Source organism: Triturus cristatus, chromosome 5_2 (genome assembly GCF_964204655.1).
Source record: "Triturus cristatus chromosome 5_2, aTriCri1.1, whole genome shotgun sequence".
In the NCBI taxonomy this organism is placed as follows: Eukaryota; Metazoa; Chordata; class Amphibia; order Caudata; family Salamandridae; genus Triturus; species Triturus cristatus.
Window position 1 is genome coordinate 993659342 of NC_140588.1, and position 16441 is coordinate 993675782.

Consider the following 16441-nt stretch of genomic DNA (forward strand, 5'->3'; position numbering starts at 1 on the left):
GATAACTCTGTCAAACTAGACGGACCGTGATTCTTATTTTTTGCATCATAAAAGTTTATTAATGTAAACCGCAATGTTCTCCCTATCACTAGCTGAAGGCCTTGTGCCACTTTAGAATTCCAAGTCAATTGTTTCACAGACGCGCAGAGCTCAAGTGCAATAAAAATAATGAATCCACCTTTTGCTCGACCAAAAGTCAACCCATCTGCTGGAAGGAAAAACGTCTTGTAACCTTCCAGGAATTGTGTTTTCTCCACCTCCCAGGTCTCCTGAAGACAAATGATCTTATACGATGTTATAAATTGAGTTCATCTATCATCTTCGAATTTAGAAGCTAGGCCTGCCACATTCCAAGAAATCAGATTGACATCTCCCCCGCATTGGGAACTAGGTAAAGTAGCTGAGGCTGTATCTTCCCCGGGAGCCTATCCAGCAGTTAGGGTTAAAACAATCGAGAGGATGGTCTGCATTCTCTCTCAGCCGGTGCTCACTAGGGATGATGTCCTGCGTTTCTATGTCAGTCAATGTTATCTGCACCAAGCTGTGTTCAGTGCCCTCAGCATGTCAATCCAGACCATTAAGATCAGACAGGGGGGCATAGATATTCGGTGACACCTCCAATCCCTCCCAAACGTGCTCATCCCCCTCCAAACCATGGGCATGAATATTTACTGAGACGTTGGGAATAGGTCTATAAAAGAAACCTAGTGGGAGTGGTTTAATCTCTGAAGAATGTCTCAGAATGTTATATGCCAGTGTTGGGAATCTAAAAGTAACAATCACAGCATCGCCCTCAAATGTTTTCTTGGATCGTCCAATCCAAGAAACACTTCTTGCCATCAAAATATGAGTGTGATCTGCCACGTTGAATCTACTATATTTCCCTAGCCAGTGCCCCACTTTAATAATCAAATTGTCTGCAGTTTCCTCAGTGCGTGTGCCCAGACTTTGGACCCTGACGAGAATCGCAGTATAGGGACAACAAGCCAGAGGCAGATCAATTACTGGTAGACCTCCTCTGTTTGCATTGTTTAAACTAACCCTAACTTTCTCAGGCTCACATGTAGTAGAATGTTGCTCCCCAACACCCCTGGCCAAACCACCTACTTTGGGGGTTAGGCCTACTACAAGAAGCCTTACCCGGGTCCATTACATGTCTCAGAGACCCTTTCTCTAACTGCTAAAATATGTGGTGGCCAACCATTTGAATTATTTGGCAGGGGCAAACGAGAACATACTGCCTGCGACTGGGCACTTGGTGGGGAGGGTACTTTGGAAATAGTGTTCAACATACTCTCCATTTTATCACATGTTTCTCTGGAGTCTGATAACACTTTGTCAAGTTTGTCCCAGAGCTGGGGTAGCAGGTATGTCAGCAACTGCGTAAATATTTCCTTCAGTGTTCCAATATTCCCCCATATCTGTCAGGCTAGTTGAGATTATTGGCCCATCCAGTCTCCGTGGGGGCTCATTGCTTCCTTGCTTCACACAGTCTCTTGGGTGCTGGTGATACCTCTGGCTCCATACCCTTTTCATTGTCTGGGGGTGCCCCTCGGTCATCCCCACTGTGCCAGGAGAGGGTGTACTAAAACATTGCATTAAAGCACATATAGCAGAAACCAGTGAATTATTAGAGGGAATAACCTGGGGATTAGTGGCTATCGTTTCTACTAATTCAACAGGCAAAGTGCTGGTACTGGGCGACCGACAGAGCCCATAGAAAGTCTCCTCTCTGCTTTGTCAATCTGCTTTGAAATGGCTCTCACCGCTTTTGCCAAAAAGAAGTCAATAGTAGCCCTTTTGTTGCTATTAAGGTGGCCAGCGTGAGCAGCCTTTCTCTTCCCCATAGTAGGTAAATACAGAGGATTCCTGCTGTTTGAAAGTTCAGTCATGGCACAGGGTCACCCACAGTTAAAACAGTGCTCACAACAGCTTTAAATCTTCCTAGACTTTCACTAACCGATAGCGTCGAAGTAGTGGCTCCTCCACGATGAAAGAAGATGAAATGATATATCCCTCGCTCTGCAACAACCTCAAAGACAACCAGCCAAGAGAGTACGCCCAGCCACGAACGCAGACGAGCACAGACAGCGGCCAGGGCACGCCTGCGTACGACCCCCGATGCAGAAGCCCTGAGCTGATATATGCGCCTCCTGGCGCAGAGGGGCGGTGGTGGCGTGAGAGCCGCTTTGCAGGCTGGGGCTTGGAGTTCCGGCCCCCCACGACAGCAAGCAACAACAGACGGGATCCTGCTGAGGATGACAGCCTGCCAACCCTTGACCAAGACACCCTCTAGCAAATCCTGTTCTCTATTAAGACACCATCTCCGGTCGTAAGAAGGGCCGACAGCGTTGCACGGTCACCAGAGAATCCGCCTATTACCCTACAAACACCACCAGCCAGCCCAACCCCAGCCCTGGACTCCAGTGACCCTAATTTGAATTCCAATGTTGTGCGGTAGGAGTCCCACGGGAGCTAGTACATGCGGTGTGGGAGGAGATGGAGATCGTGGTAGACCTTAGAAGGAGTCCGTAGGTGCCTCAGTCCCAATAAGGATACCTCTGAGGCTATTAGAGGCAACCTACCCTCCATGGATTGAACCAATCCCTGGCTGACATCCCTGGTGTCAGGAGGCAGAAGCACAAACCACGGCCCTGCCGTAGTGGCACCAGCGAGGTTGCCAACCAGTTGGGGCGATCCACTAGATCCTGGAGTCCATGGAGCGGAAGCAGGACTCCTACATAGCAACAATGGGTGCCTCACACCACAAAGTTGTTGCTGTGCTGGCAAACAAGCAGAGTCTTCTTAGTGCTGTGATGCCTTACTTGTTGGCGCAGAGAAATGCTGCTGGGGACAGGGGATCCACATCTTCAGCCCACGATGTGTGTGCCTCCATCGCCTCCGGCAACAACACCTCCCACACATGATGCACCACACAAATCAGAGGACAAAGATGTGGACTTCACCTCTTTCCATAAAAAAAACTTTCTGGTAGCATTTCTCTGTGCAACATGGCCAGTTTCTCTTTTGACCTGTGCTTATGGCCATGCCAGTGGATTTCTCCACTGGTACTGTCCTCTATTTGCTTACACATCTGTTGATCTCACCCATTTGTGGACTGTCGATGTGGCCGATCTTCCCTAATGCCAATTTGGTCCTCCTCCTCCTCACTGGAACATTCCTCTACTTCACATGTCCCATGACATGTATCCCCCATGGACTCTGCCTAAACATCCATTGACTCACAAACTATGTTGGAGTTGTTGCCGCAAGGACTGCCACTTGCTCCTTGGTTTAACGTGCCCATAAAATCACCAGTGTGTTGTATGTCTACCCATTATTGGGCTAAGTAGACCATGGTGGATGTGCTAACCCTAAAGACACTAACTACTATCTAAAGGGAATTGTGTTACAGAGACCCAGGGATAAATCTGCACAGGCCCAGCAAAATAGTTGATGTGACCCCTATGTACATCTAAACTAGCAATTAGTTGCCCAAGGTCACATGCATAAAGTTCTACAATTAGCAATCAGTCAATGGTAAGACTGAATGAAGCTTCTGCCCAGGTGGTGGATACTTCCATGCATAATAGCCAGCAAACAACGTGACGTGACAACAAAATGGTGTATGTGGCTGACATCAGTGTGGCACCCAACACATTCTTGATTAGTCACAATGATTTGACTTAATCACCCATACAAAACATGTAGCATCACTTACACATACAGTACAAAAGTAGGTTAATACCGGTTTTTGACTGTGTGTTCATTCACAGCAAGAGTGCCGCTTGCAGTGCACAATCACGTTTGAAGATCCCATAAGTAACTCCATTGCAAACTTGACATGATCTACTCCTTAGGTGCTCCAGCTAGTAACTCATGTATACAAACACTGGCAGGTATTCCTACAGCATGTACCCAACTCAACCTAAGCAGATATGACAACTGCCGCGCGATTAATAAGTAAGAAGTTGTGAAAATGCAAAAGAATATTTATTCAACACACCATAATATTCTTAAACTCTAAAAATCAATAACCTACACAAACTATTCCTATCTAAACTAAGCCTAAACTAACCTTTGATAAATTACCTACACTATCCTAACTTAAAACTAACCTAACCGTAACTTATTCTACCCTACACATATACCACAACGGACAGGTTAAACATCAACCCCCCATTCTCCTTAATACACATTTGCACATGAGACAAACAAACTACATCTATACACAAACTAATTAAACATTCAAACCTAAACAAATATTTTTTTTAAATTATATATTTGTTATATACATTATAAACCTGAACCCACTTAACAACCTACCACCCATCTCCCCACCTAAAAACAGATAAATATTAAAGTCTATAAAAACACTAAAACTAACAAAACCTATCACTATGCTAAAACCTATCCTAACCTATGCTAAAATTCTATACACTAAAGACACACCAATTTGAACTGGGAAGGGGCAGAAAAATGGAGGGCGAGCCTAAAGTTGCTGCTCAGCCCTGTCCACAGATTGTTGCAAGGTGTACACTGTTTTCCTAAGTGTCGCCACCTGCAGTTCTATGCCTGCCAGCCTCAACTTTGCATCTGCATTGTCCTTCAGGAACTTCCTTTTGTAGAGCTGGTGTTGTGATGATCGCCAGTATACTGTGGAGGGTCCTGGAATGAACCCCGGATCATCACCATGGGAAACCTCCACTTCCAGCCTGGTGCTTGCCCTGTCCAGAGCTTCCTGTCCCCGGGGTAGTGACTGCCATGTCCCTGCTACCTTCGATTTCTCGTTGGCCTTGGCTATATGCATGTGACTGTACCTCTCCAAGCAAATTCAATTTGAAATTTCTTGGTCAGGGGTAATGTTGTCTTTTGGAGAGGAAAAAACATATGTATCAAACTATGCTGAATTTGTACAAGTTGTCATCAATTACATGCATGAATTTCTATTAGCAGCACAAGTGGTATGCCCAGCCAAAAAAAGACATCTATGGAATGAACCAAGGCCAACCACCATAAGAAGCATGTACTTCCCCTAAAATTTCAAGGGTAAAACTCAGGTCTTGGAGTTGTAGTACAGGGAATGGCAGTGTCTGACCTCATAAACGTATACCCATGTGCACATGAAGACAGATTCTGAACAATGATGTTGTGTACACATGGAATGCTACACATGTTCCATCTAGGTACTCCCTGGGGATTGGCATGAAACATGCAAGAGGGTAAAATTTATGGCCAATCACCTATGTGAAATGAGGATTGTGTAGCAAGTACACGTATTGTGCCTTAGCAATGCTTCATTGTTATGGCAAATACACACAGTCACACACATTGCAGCAAAGATTGACTCTGTGTTGTAGTACCTCCAAATCAATAGACCTGTAGGTCACTTCTCCAAGAAGGACACATGGATATACCTGGAACACTTTAACATAAATCATGTAATGAAATTCAACCAATAGCATGTGGTCCTATATATATATCCAGGTTCTCTCCATACATTTCTGTACGGATTGTTACCTAGATGCACAGCAACTCATACTTAATCCATGTGATGAGTGTGTGCATGCATGCTGTAGATCTTATATACTTGAGTATATTGTGCTGTATCTTGCAGGAAATTGGCTGAAATGGATCAATGGTGACAATAAATTGGGTGCACAGTATTGGTAACGGCAGCACTCAGTGGACTGTGAAATGGCCTGTATGCTGAGAACATTGTGCATACATGCCTGTGGTACTTAACACATTGGCCTTATTCCTCACAAAATACTACAAAGGTATGGACAAATGTCTATTATAGGGCATTGGGTATATGAGGGAATGAGATAGGCATGTAACTGCATTGGCATGTGTGAACTGGTGACATGTCCCACATTGACTCATACCTATTCAGTCTGCACAGAGGTAAGACTCATCACAGCCTGTTCCACAAAATTGACCATACATTGACATGTGTGCGCTTACACTATCAATGTGAATCAGACAGGCGGATTGAAGTTCATCCCTCCAATTCTATGTGCACATCGAGTTTTGTGACAACATCCTTTATACCACAATTTTGCCAATTGCTTCCCTGTCAGCCCATCATGTTTCTTTAAAACAACTGCTTGCCATTGGTTCAAATGTCTTGCACCTATATTATGGACAGAAAGTGACAACATGTTACCAGAAATATGTGACAAGTATATTGCATGTTATTGCATGCAACATATTTGTCACATATTTCTGGTAACATGTTGTCACTTTCTGTCCATAATATGGGTGTGAGACATTTGATCTAATGACAATCAGTTGTTTTTGGGGCAGGTGATGGCACATGTGCCATAAGCATCCACATCATAGTTGGCACAACATTAGCACAGCAGATTCAGAGCCATCCATTATGTGGACCTGCATACATTGGGAATTATTTCACATAGCAATTTGGCCCTGTCAATTGCACATCCAACTTTATCCTACTTCTGTTGTGAATCTGTATACAAGGTAAAGCTTGGTTCTGCTGGTTGATGATACCCCTTACACATCTCACTGCAACCAATTTATGTAAACACACACAATCCTTACAAAGCACAGGAACAATTAGATGTCACTCACTGGTAGTGTTGGGATCTCTGGAGCTCTTTGACTGACATAGGTGTATGGGTTAGGTCCAGCTACAAGAGAAAAAGACGGTACATTGCTCCACAAATGCTGAACATGTACACTGTGTACATATGAAGCACAGTACATTGGCATCACAAATGCCTGGTATTGTTGGACTAGTAGCATAATGCAAATTGAATTGCCCTAATGCTAGACATGTGTAAGCCATGTTGCAGTGTATTCAGATAATACCAGGTGCATGACATAGCAGGTGCACAGTGCAGGCAAGGTACAAGACCAGCCTAGATTGCTACATGGTGCATGGGTACCTGGCTTTGATGGCTATGTGAATAGTCCAATTTGACTGACCACACTATGCATATTATGATAATCCTGGGGCCTTGTCAAGTCAACACATGTTCTTTACAATACTACACACATCAGGCAGTACCTATGCCCGTTTGTCTTCTTCACCATATTCCTTACATGTGACCAGTACACTGTGAATAAACAATGATCATTCAAGGCCTGTACAGGCTCATAAAGGATGTATTACCATTTTTCATAATATACACGTATGTGTTACCATTTTGGAGGTAAACCAAACATCATGTGCAACCTGTAGCCTGATGGCATGTGAATGTGCTCCCCTGCAACATACATGGTGGGTGCCTCGTACCCCCCCTCCCCCACAGTTTGGAGTCAGTAATGACCTAGCAGGCCAGATGCCAATACTCCCTGCACAGTGCCAGATGGGTCCCACAGCACCTATGGCCTCCCCTGCACTGCATGGTATGTTTTGGCTATTGCAATGCCCCTGTGAACAGACACCTGTGGCATGTTCTGTTTATTTCACTGAGTTAGCCCGTATCATGCCATACTAAACCATATACATATCTGGGCCTTCCTGAAGAAAAAACATTTGAAGATGTGTGCAAAAGCCATGCAGCTACAAGCTAATGCAATACAGGGACTTACCGGTAGATCCACCAACTTCAATCCCCAGGTGATCGAGATGTGCCTCCCAGCTGACAACATTATCTCATTGGTACTTCAGTTGGTGGATGTTACGCAGGACATTGAATATATAATATTGAAGCGTCTTGTTTCCTAAAGCGTCATCTTTCATGCTAAAGCATCACCTTTCCTACTAAAGCATATTGTTTCCTAAAGCGTCACCTTTACTTCTAAAGGGTTTCGTTTTGGAACGTCACCTTTTCTACTAAAGTGTCACCTTTCCTACAAAAGCGTTGTTTTTGTCTGACGCCTCGCTAGAGAAATGGGCAATGCGTTTGTTTTCATTGACGCAACTAGCCCTTTGTGTGTGGTATCGTGTATTGATTTATGCAATGCAGGTAAACACTCCCAGGGATCACTTTTCTTGCTCAAATTAACTTTGCTGACATTCTTGTAGACTTGGGATGTGTCACATTTGTATGTTAACAGTCATAATATGGGCAAGTCCTTGCGTTCATTGTGTGGAAACTAGGACAGGCAATATATTGCTGTAAAATACACAGACATGTTGTCAAATGTGCATATCTTGAGATAATCAAAATGTATTACAGTTTGTATTATGCTTGCCTTGATGTAGGTATCTGCGTAGTAGGCATTTTATGTTCACGGACTTTGTATCCTATGCAAATGATGTCCATACTGTCATACAAGATGATGCCTACACCTGAGGATCGTACTATCTGTCTGAATTACTGATGTGAGCGTAGTGATGTTTAAAGGGACTGTTAAATCGTTTACACAAAGTAGGTGTTCATTCATTTATTTACATTTCTCAACCCCTTTTCCAAAAACAATTAGATGTAGGGCCATCACACTGAATCATGCTTCAATGAAAAAGTTCATTACACGGTGTTCCTTCGCCGAGTCCCAGCAATTGTGGCTATTTTTCCCCCAGTCCTCAGCTTCATCCTCATCCGCTGCTTCCTGCTCTTCATGGCACTGGTCCCTTGGGACATTTGCAGATGTTGTGCAATACAGAAAAAACTAGGATACTTTTGCAAACTGTAGGGGGGGGGGGGGGAGTATGGCAATCAGCCCCCAGAAATGTCCAAACATCACAAACATCAGAAGTGAGACTTCAGTACGCCGAAAGCCCACTTCACGATACCCCTGGTCTTTCCCACTGCATAGTTATAGGTGTGCTCTGCCTTAGTCTGTGGATGTGCAAACCGTGTCATGAGCCATGACTGCACACCATATCCTTGGTCAGCTGAAAAGACAAAGGGAGAAAAGTCCACTCAATGCTCATGGTGATTGATCAAACCCCATTCAAGTACGTCTGTAATGTGTATTGAATGACTGTTACGCATTTAGACCACTACTGTACGCAATTGGTTACATGAAGATTGGCTCAATTACTTCCTGTTCTCTGTGTCAGATTGAAAAATGTGTATGGCCGGTTACTTTTGACAGTGCCACAATGGGCCACACACATTTGGGCTGTGGCTTAGTGTGATAAGTGTTTTGTAGGTTAATTACCACAGTGAGAGTATGTTGATCACAAATTGGGGTTTGTTGTCAGGAGTAGGATGTACCAGTACACAACCTGTTTCACACGGACCCATACATGTGTCCATGTGGAACCACTGATATTGTTGCTGCACTACCTAGCGATGATGGAGCCTTCAAATTGTTAACTTCCGTTTCGGAAGTGCATTCATCTTGATAGGGCGCATTTTCATTGTTTGCGCCCAGCGCACGGCCAGGGCAATCAATGAAAATGCATAATACGGCCCCAGATGTACTTACCAACCAGTAGGCCATTCCCACATGTGCCATTCTGGAAGCCCTCATTGATGGAGTGCCTGAAGATGATGCTTCATGCACAGTCCCAGGGTATTTGGCCAACACGTTGGTGAACACGCCCCGATAGTCGACAATGGCCTGGACATTCATCGAGTATGTGAGTGTCCGGTTCCTGTACAGATGGGATGTAGCTCCAGGGGATACCGGTTGCACATGTGTGCAGTCCATGGCACCAAGCACATGTGGGAAACTGGCGATGACATAGAAGCCTTGCTTGATCTCCATCTGCAGTTGTTATGTGTTGGGGAAGAGGAGGTACAGTGGTGTTAGGTGGATTATGGGACCCAGGACAGAGGATAAGAAAGCCGAGAAAAATTGCTGGGAGATTCCTTCATCTCTGGCTGTTGTAATCTGGAATGACCTAGATGGCAACATGTGGGTGACAGCTATGAGCTTGACCTACGGAGGGATGTTGGTGGCCCTGGGAGTTGATGCCTGGAGCTTTGGCACTATCAGGTGTAGCAGTTGGACGATGGACTCCCTCCTGAGCCGGTAGTAGGTGATGACCTCATCCTCTCCGAGATCAATGAGGGAAATTTGCTGCCGATAAACATGCTTCCTTCTCCTGCGCTGCCTTTGGGGGGCTGGTAGTCTCCCTGTGACTCCCAGCTGCAAAATTAGCACCTCAATAGCGTAGTTGTACTTGCCACACTGTTCTGTCTGGCCTCTATTTATATGCCAATGCGTAATTTCCTACGCGTGGGTTAAAGAGGTGCAGGATTTTTGAGCTTTTAGGCCCCTGGGTTGCACACTTGCCAGCGATGCGTTACTTTTAAAAAAACTCATAAATATCAATGCCTTGGTTACAGTGGAAATAACAATGTTATGTTATGTTAGCATTATTTGCTATAGCACACGTATCACCCAGGGGCATCTCTGCGCTGTTACAGATCCATGACCGGAGGAGCAGACCAGGTAACGATGGAATGCCTACCATTCATATACTAATGCTTACGTGATGCAGGTAAATTTTTATGCAGGAGTCCAATGACGGCGTAAACTGCTTGTAAATAACCCCCTTAGAGTCCTACCCATTAATGCATCTTCTTTCCTTTAAGACCTCTCCTAAGTATACAACCAGGAGGGAGATGCTGTCAAATGTGTGCTGATGACCTGAGCCACGCTGACAGGTTACTATCCGCCGAATTTAGAGATGATCGCTGGTCCAGCAGTTAGCTATGTACGTTGAAATAACTGCTGTGATGGTGGTTCTCTTTAAGGTACAACAGGTTTGGTGGGTGGCAGCCGTCCACCAAACGTTTAACATCTTTTGTTGTTCAAAAACAATTTCCAAGGGGGAACTTTGTTTTTGAAAAACAAAAAAACAATGACCCACACACCCCTTCGATTTTTCTCAGGGTGTAGGAGTCATTATTTTGTTTTCTGTCCCTCACCACCAGGTTTTTCCTGATAGTGATTAACAGAAAAAAAGACATCATACCGTCCACTCTAAATAGGGCGAATGATGTAATGCTCTTCCTTCGAGGGCCCCTACTCTATTGGACCATCAGAGAAAGCTTTTGGACAACAGAGACAGCAAGCTTAGGGTTTGCAGGTCTGTAAATGAGGCCGGCGGACTAGGAGTTTGACAGTTAAGGTACTCTGTTGCGTTTGTGACTGAGTACCCTGGCCGCCGAACTCTTAATTAGTCTCCAATTGTTTAAGCACTGGGCTGGGCTCATAAGCTTAACCCTGGTTGTTTTGTGGAAAACGTGTAATATTTTACTTGGCATAAGCGACAGCCATTTTGGCTGTGGTGTCCATTTAAGTTTCCTTTGTAATTCTTTTGTCTTTTCACTCTGCCTGTGCTATCTATTTTCGTTGACTTCCTGACTCCGCTAAAAGCAATGTACGTGCTGAAAGTTTGTAGCTGCTAGAGCACCTGGTCTCAGATGTTAACTGTCAACCATTTACTGTTGTCATAAGCACTCCTGCTCCCCTCCCACTTTGCTGACCAAGTGGTTATTCATCTGCCCTTGTTTGCTGAAAACTATTTCAAAACTCGTTCTCCCTATTTCTGTTCACATGCTTTCACTGCAGAAAACCTGCATAAAAGCCGTGTGTTCTGTGAATTCACTGTACTACCTCAGGCAGCACTTGAGAGTGCTGTGTGGATGTGGTCCCACTCATGAGTGATTAATAAACTTGTTATTTATTCCAAACTCCAGTGCTGATCTCTATGTTATTGGTCTTTGAACCCGTGGACAAAAGGGTGACCCTGCAACAGTGTACCCCTAAAAAGGTACATTTCCATAGTTTGGCCACTTTGTGTTTGAAGTTGTGGTTAGTTCTGGGGTTGTTCATTTTCAATTACCCTAATCTAAATGCATATGCCCAGTATTTCACATGTGCTCAGAAAGACTTCCCCTCAAATAGAGCTCAACATCCATCATCTACCCAGGCTCAGTGGAATCAAGAATGTGCGGCTGTCGCGCTAGTACTAGAGCCCCTAGCGGCAAGGAGACGGCAAGACTTGGTAATCCGCGGGCTCAAATGGACAATGGGATGGGAGGATCGCATATCGCTTTATGCCGATGATGTGCTCCTATATTTGGCCTCGCGCTCCCTGACCTGCCTTATGGATATCTGTGCGACATATGGTCAGGTGTCCGGCTAAGTAATAAACTGGGTAAAATCATATACTTTCATACTATCGGGTGATCCCGCGCAACTGTGACATACAAATAGCTTGCGAAGGGTTCAAATATTTGGGTATCTATATAACATGTCAAGACACACTTTATAGCAGAAAACCTCATGAAGCCTCTGGCGCGCTTTCGTCAAGATGTCCTCCACTGGCGCTCCCTGCCACTCACATTGCTGGGCAGGGCGGCCCTCTTTAAGATGATGGCGCACCCCAGATTCCTAGAAGTCTTACAAAATACGCCATTCCCGGTTCCCCCAGCATACTTCATCGCGGTTAATAATGAAGTGAACAAGCTGTTATGGGATGGTAAGGCAACCCGTATAGCCATGCAAAAGCTGGTCAGAGGTTGGTATGATGGAGGAATAGCGCTGCCAAATCTCAAAACATATTACTGGGCCTCACAGCGGACGGTAATAAATCAATGGCTTCACACCTCACAAGAGGACCCAGTGTATCGCTTAGACAGACACCTTCTGGGAGTGGACAGTTTGATGGGAGAACTGTATAATAAGAACAGAACGCCGAATCTCACAGGCCCAACGGCACACACAATCAGGATATGGCATGAGACGCAAAGAGAGCGGGGCCGGTCGAGGCAGGGGCCGCTCGTCCGGCCGCGGATTCCAGCAAAATTCCTCAAGGGGACAAGGCTCTGGTCGCGGACAGTATAACTCAACCGCGAATTACACAAACTTCTATCCAACATGAGGACAATGTTTCAGAGGCCGTGGAGGTTTCAAGTCCAATTCTGGTGGCGGAAATTCCAGCGGTAAGTGTCCTTCCAGCAGCGCAGGTTCACATAGGGGGGCGACTAGCGTCCTTTCGAAACGCATGGGCAACCATAACTTCCGATGCGTGGGTACTTCAGACCGTTCAGGGCTTTCATGTAGAATTTTATGGCAACCCGCAAAAAGAAACGCGGCCTCGTCCGCTGGCTTTCAATTCCCCGGAAGCACAGTTGATCGACGAGGAGGTCTCCGAGTTGCTCCGCAAAGGAGCAATTTGTCGATCAACTTTGCACCCTCACTGTTTTCTCAGCAATATTTTTGTGGTGGACAAAGCCGACGGAGGTCATCGGTCGGTTATCAACCTCAAGGAATTCAACGGTTGGTTTGTATACCGCCATTTCAAGATGAAGAGAATCCATCTGCTATGCGACGTCCTTCTGCCTTCCGATTGGATGGCACGATTGGACTTGAAAGATGCCTACCTGGTGATTCCCATCCACCTGCCCCATCGACGGTTCCTACAGTTTTGTTGGAGGGATCTGGTGTACAAATTCACCGCCCTTCCGTTCGGACTTTCCTCGGCTCCGTGGTGCTTCACCAAGGTGCCGCATCCCGCAGTGGAGTTCCTTCGAGAGCAGGCCATTCGCATGATTGTCTATTTATACGATCTTCTTCTTATGGCCCAATGTCCTCAGACTCTGTCGCGACATCTCTAACAGACAGTGACTCTTTTGCAGGATCTGGGGTTCATCATCAACGAGGCCAAGTCGATTCTCAAGCCCTCTCAGTGGGTGACGTTTCTTGGGTTTGTGGTGGACTCCGTCCACGCGACCTTGAGTTTCCCATCGCGGAAGATGGTGAAAATTCGTCACGAATTATGTCAAACTGTTTCCAGGCCTGTCACCTCTTTACGACACTTGGCCAGACTGGTGGGTCTTCTGTTGACACTTGGCCAGACTTACCGGGCCCTCCAGCGTCTCAAGGCGTATCATCTCAGGAGAAGTCGATCATACGATCATTTGATTCCTCTCTCGGCAGAGGCCAGGGAAGAGATTGCATGGTGGTTGTCCCATATGGAGGCGTAGAACGGACGTGCGATATTCGGCTCTGTTCCGGATTTGGTCATCGAATCCGATGACAGCAGGTCAGGCTGGGGCGCTCGGTGCGGAGATTTTTCCACTGGAAGGCTTTGGTCTCTGGACGAACAGGACCTTCATATCAATTGTTTGAAACTTCTAGCGGCTTCCTTCGTGGTGCGATGTTGGACCAAAGACAGAGTGCAATCATGCGTCCTTTTAAAAACGGACAACATCTACTCGGTTCGGTATCTCAATCGGTTTGCAAATCTGGCGAAAGACTTTTGGGGTTTCTGCCTGGATCACCATATCTCGGTTACGGCGGTGTATCTTCCGGGCCAGAACAATCAGGTCGCGGACTGGCACTCGAGACATCTCTATGACTCCAGCCTTTGGAAGTTGGACCCTCAGGTCTTCCAGTGGTTGAACAATCTTTGGGGACCTTTTTTGACTGGACCACCAGGTCCCGAAGTTCTTCAGTTTGAGGCCGGATCCGATGGCTCTTGCCACGGATGCCTTCCTTCAGGATTGGAGCGCGGAACGGGGCTATGCGTTTCCACCCTTTTCAATGATAACGAGGACGGCGGCGCAGATCTGCCGGCAAGGCACGGAAGCAACCTTGGTAACACCCTTTTGGAGGTCTCAAGTTTGGTTTCCAGTTCTTCTGGAACTTTCCTGGGATTTTCCAATCCTACTCCCCCTGTATCCTCACCTACTTCTGAACCCGGGCGGAGAACCTCATCATCTAGTCACACAGAGGACGCTCCGCCTCATGGTGTGGCAGCTTTCAGGCAACGGTGGACGCTGCCGGCCCTTTCGGGACAGGCTGAGACCCTCTTGCCAAAAGCTTGGGCAGATAGCACCACGAAACGTTACCGATCCGCTTGGACGAGATGGTTTCATTGGGGTCTTCGAGGGAACCTGGAACCCGTGGTCGCAGGAGTCGTTCCCATTCTGAATTTCTTAGCAAGCTTAGCGTCGGAAGGACTGGCGTATCGTTCCATCAACGCGATCAGATCCGCAATTTCGGCAGGTCATGTTCCGATGGACGGATCTCCGATTGGAGAACATCCGTTGATTTGCAGACTTCTGCGTGGTATACGATTGTTGTTGCCTCCGGAACCTCGCTATTCCGTCCTGTGGGACGTCAATCTTGTTTTGAACCGGTTTCTTTCTTGGCAACCCAATAAATATCTTTCTATGAAGGAATTATCATCCAAACTCGCCATGCTTCTATGCTTGGTCTCCTGCAGTAGAGTTTCAGATGTTCACGCTTTGGACATCTCAGCACGGACTTTTTTCCCGGAAGGGGTCGTTTTTACGATAGGTCGACGTACTAAATCTCATACCCCATCGGTTTCGTACCCGGCTTTTCGGGACACCCCGAAATTATGTGTGGTGGATTGTCTGAAGGTGTATGAAGACTTGACGGAAGAACTCCGCCCTCCGGGCAAACAACAACTCTTGATAGCTCTCAAGAAGCCACACAAAGCAGTCTCTTCCCCCACCATAGCTAGGTGGGTGCGCTGGGTCATGCAAGAGGCTGGTATTGACACAAAAGTTTGGTGCCCACTCAGCAAGGGGCGCTATGGCCTCAAAGGCTTTCACGCTGGGTGCGCGTCTGGAGGATCTAATGCGTGCAGCTGACTGGTCTTCGGACTCTACTTTCGAAAGGTTTTATTTTAAACCGGTACTGAATGTGGTACAGTTAGTGGTAAGTAAGCTTTGAACTAGCATAATCCGAAGCCTCCGGTCCTGACATAGAATCGGAATTTGCCTAGCATCGTGATGGTAAGTTTCAATTCTATTAAGGACACGGAGGCGAGGATTATCCCTCCCAGGGCACAATGGTGCGAATCCACCCGTATGGTTGTAAGTAATCAGTCTATTCTTCCTTTGTGGTGATGCTAAAGTGTTTAACTTAGTTTATGATGTAGTTCTTGTATAATGTTCCGCATTGTGTATCACATGTAGGCTTGCGGTTTTTTCCAAGACCTTACGTTGTCTTGTTCTTTTCAGGAAACGATGGGTCTAAACAGGATCAGTGATGGAGTGGCATGACTTGCGCGAAGAAAGAAGAAGGGAGGAGACAGACATGGGACTATGTATCAGTGGCAATGGAAACAGTAGGACTATTTGGATTCCTCCCTGGTAGCAGTTTTTTGCATTGTTTATTGATTTCTTTGAAGATCTTTCTGGCTGCTATGAGTTTTGTAGTAATAAAGCGAAAAGAGATAATAAGCATAATCCTCGCCTGCGTGTCCTTAATAGAATTGGAACTTACCGTCATGATGCGAGGCAAATTCCGATTCTGCACCGCACATACTTCACTAGAACACTGTTGTAAAAATTTCATAAGGCGGATACGCCACTTTGCCTCCGGCAATGTGGAGACCAGGGCACATTCTGGCACACAATCAGGCAATGCGCGGAAATCGCTAAATACTGGAGGGCAGTTATGCACACAATTTCCCAGACACTAGAATTAACGATTGAGCCAGAGCCTAAATGATGCTTACTCAACATATGGGAACCGACGGACCTCAACCATGCAGCGCAAAACTGGGTGGCGCTAGGAATGG

General features: G+C 46.1%; 1 long non-coding RNA gene across 1 annotated transcript in view; it reads left to right on the forward strand.

The window, feature by feature from the left end:
• Nucleotides 1-16106, forward strand: part of LOC146829552 (uncharacterized) — a 235845-nt gene extending 219739 nt beyond the window's left edge. Inside the window, exon 3 of the long non-coding RNA XR_014962006.1 lies at nucleotides 15879-16106. This is a non-coding gene — a long non-coding RNA (uncharacterized LOC146829552). The remainder of the gene's footprint in view (nucleotides 1-15878) is intronic.
• Nucleotides 16107-16441: the final 335 nt, after the last annotated feature.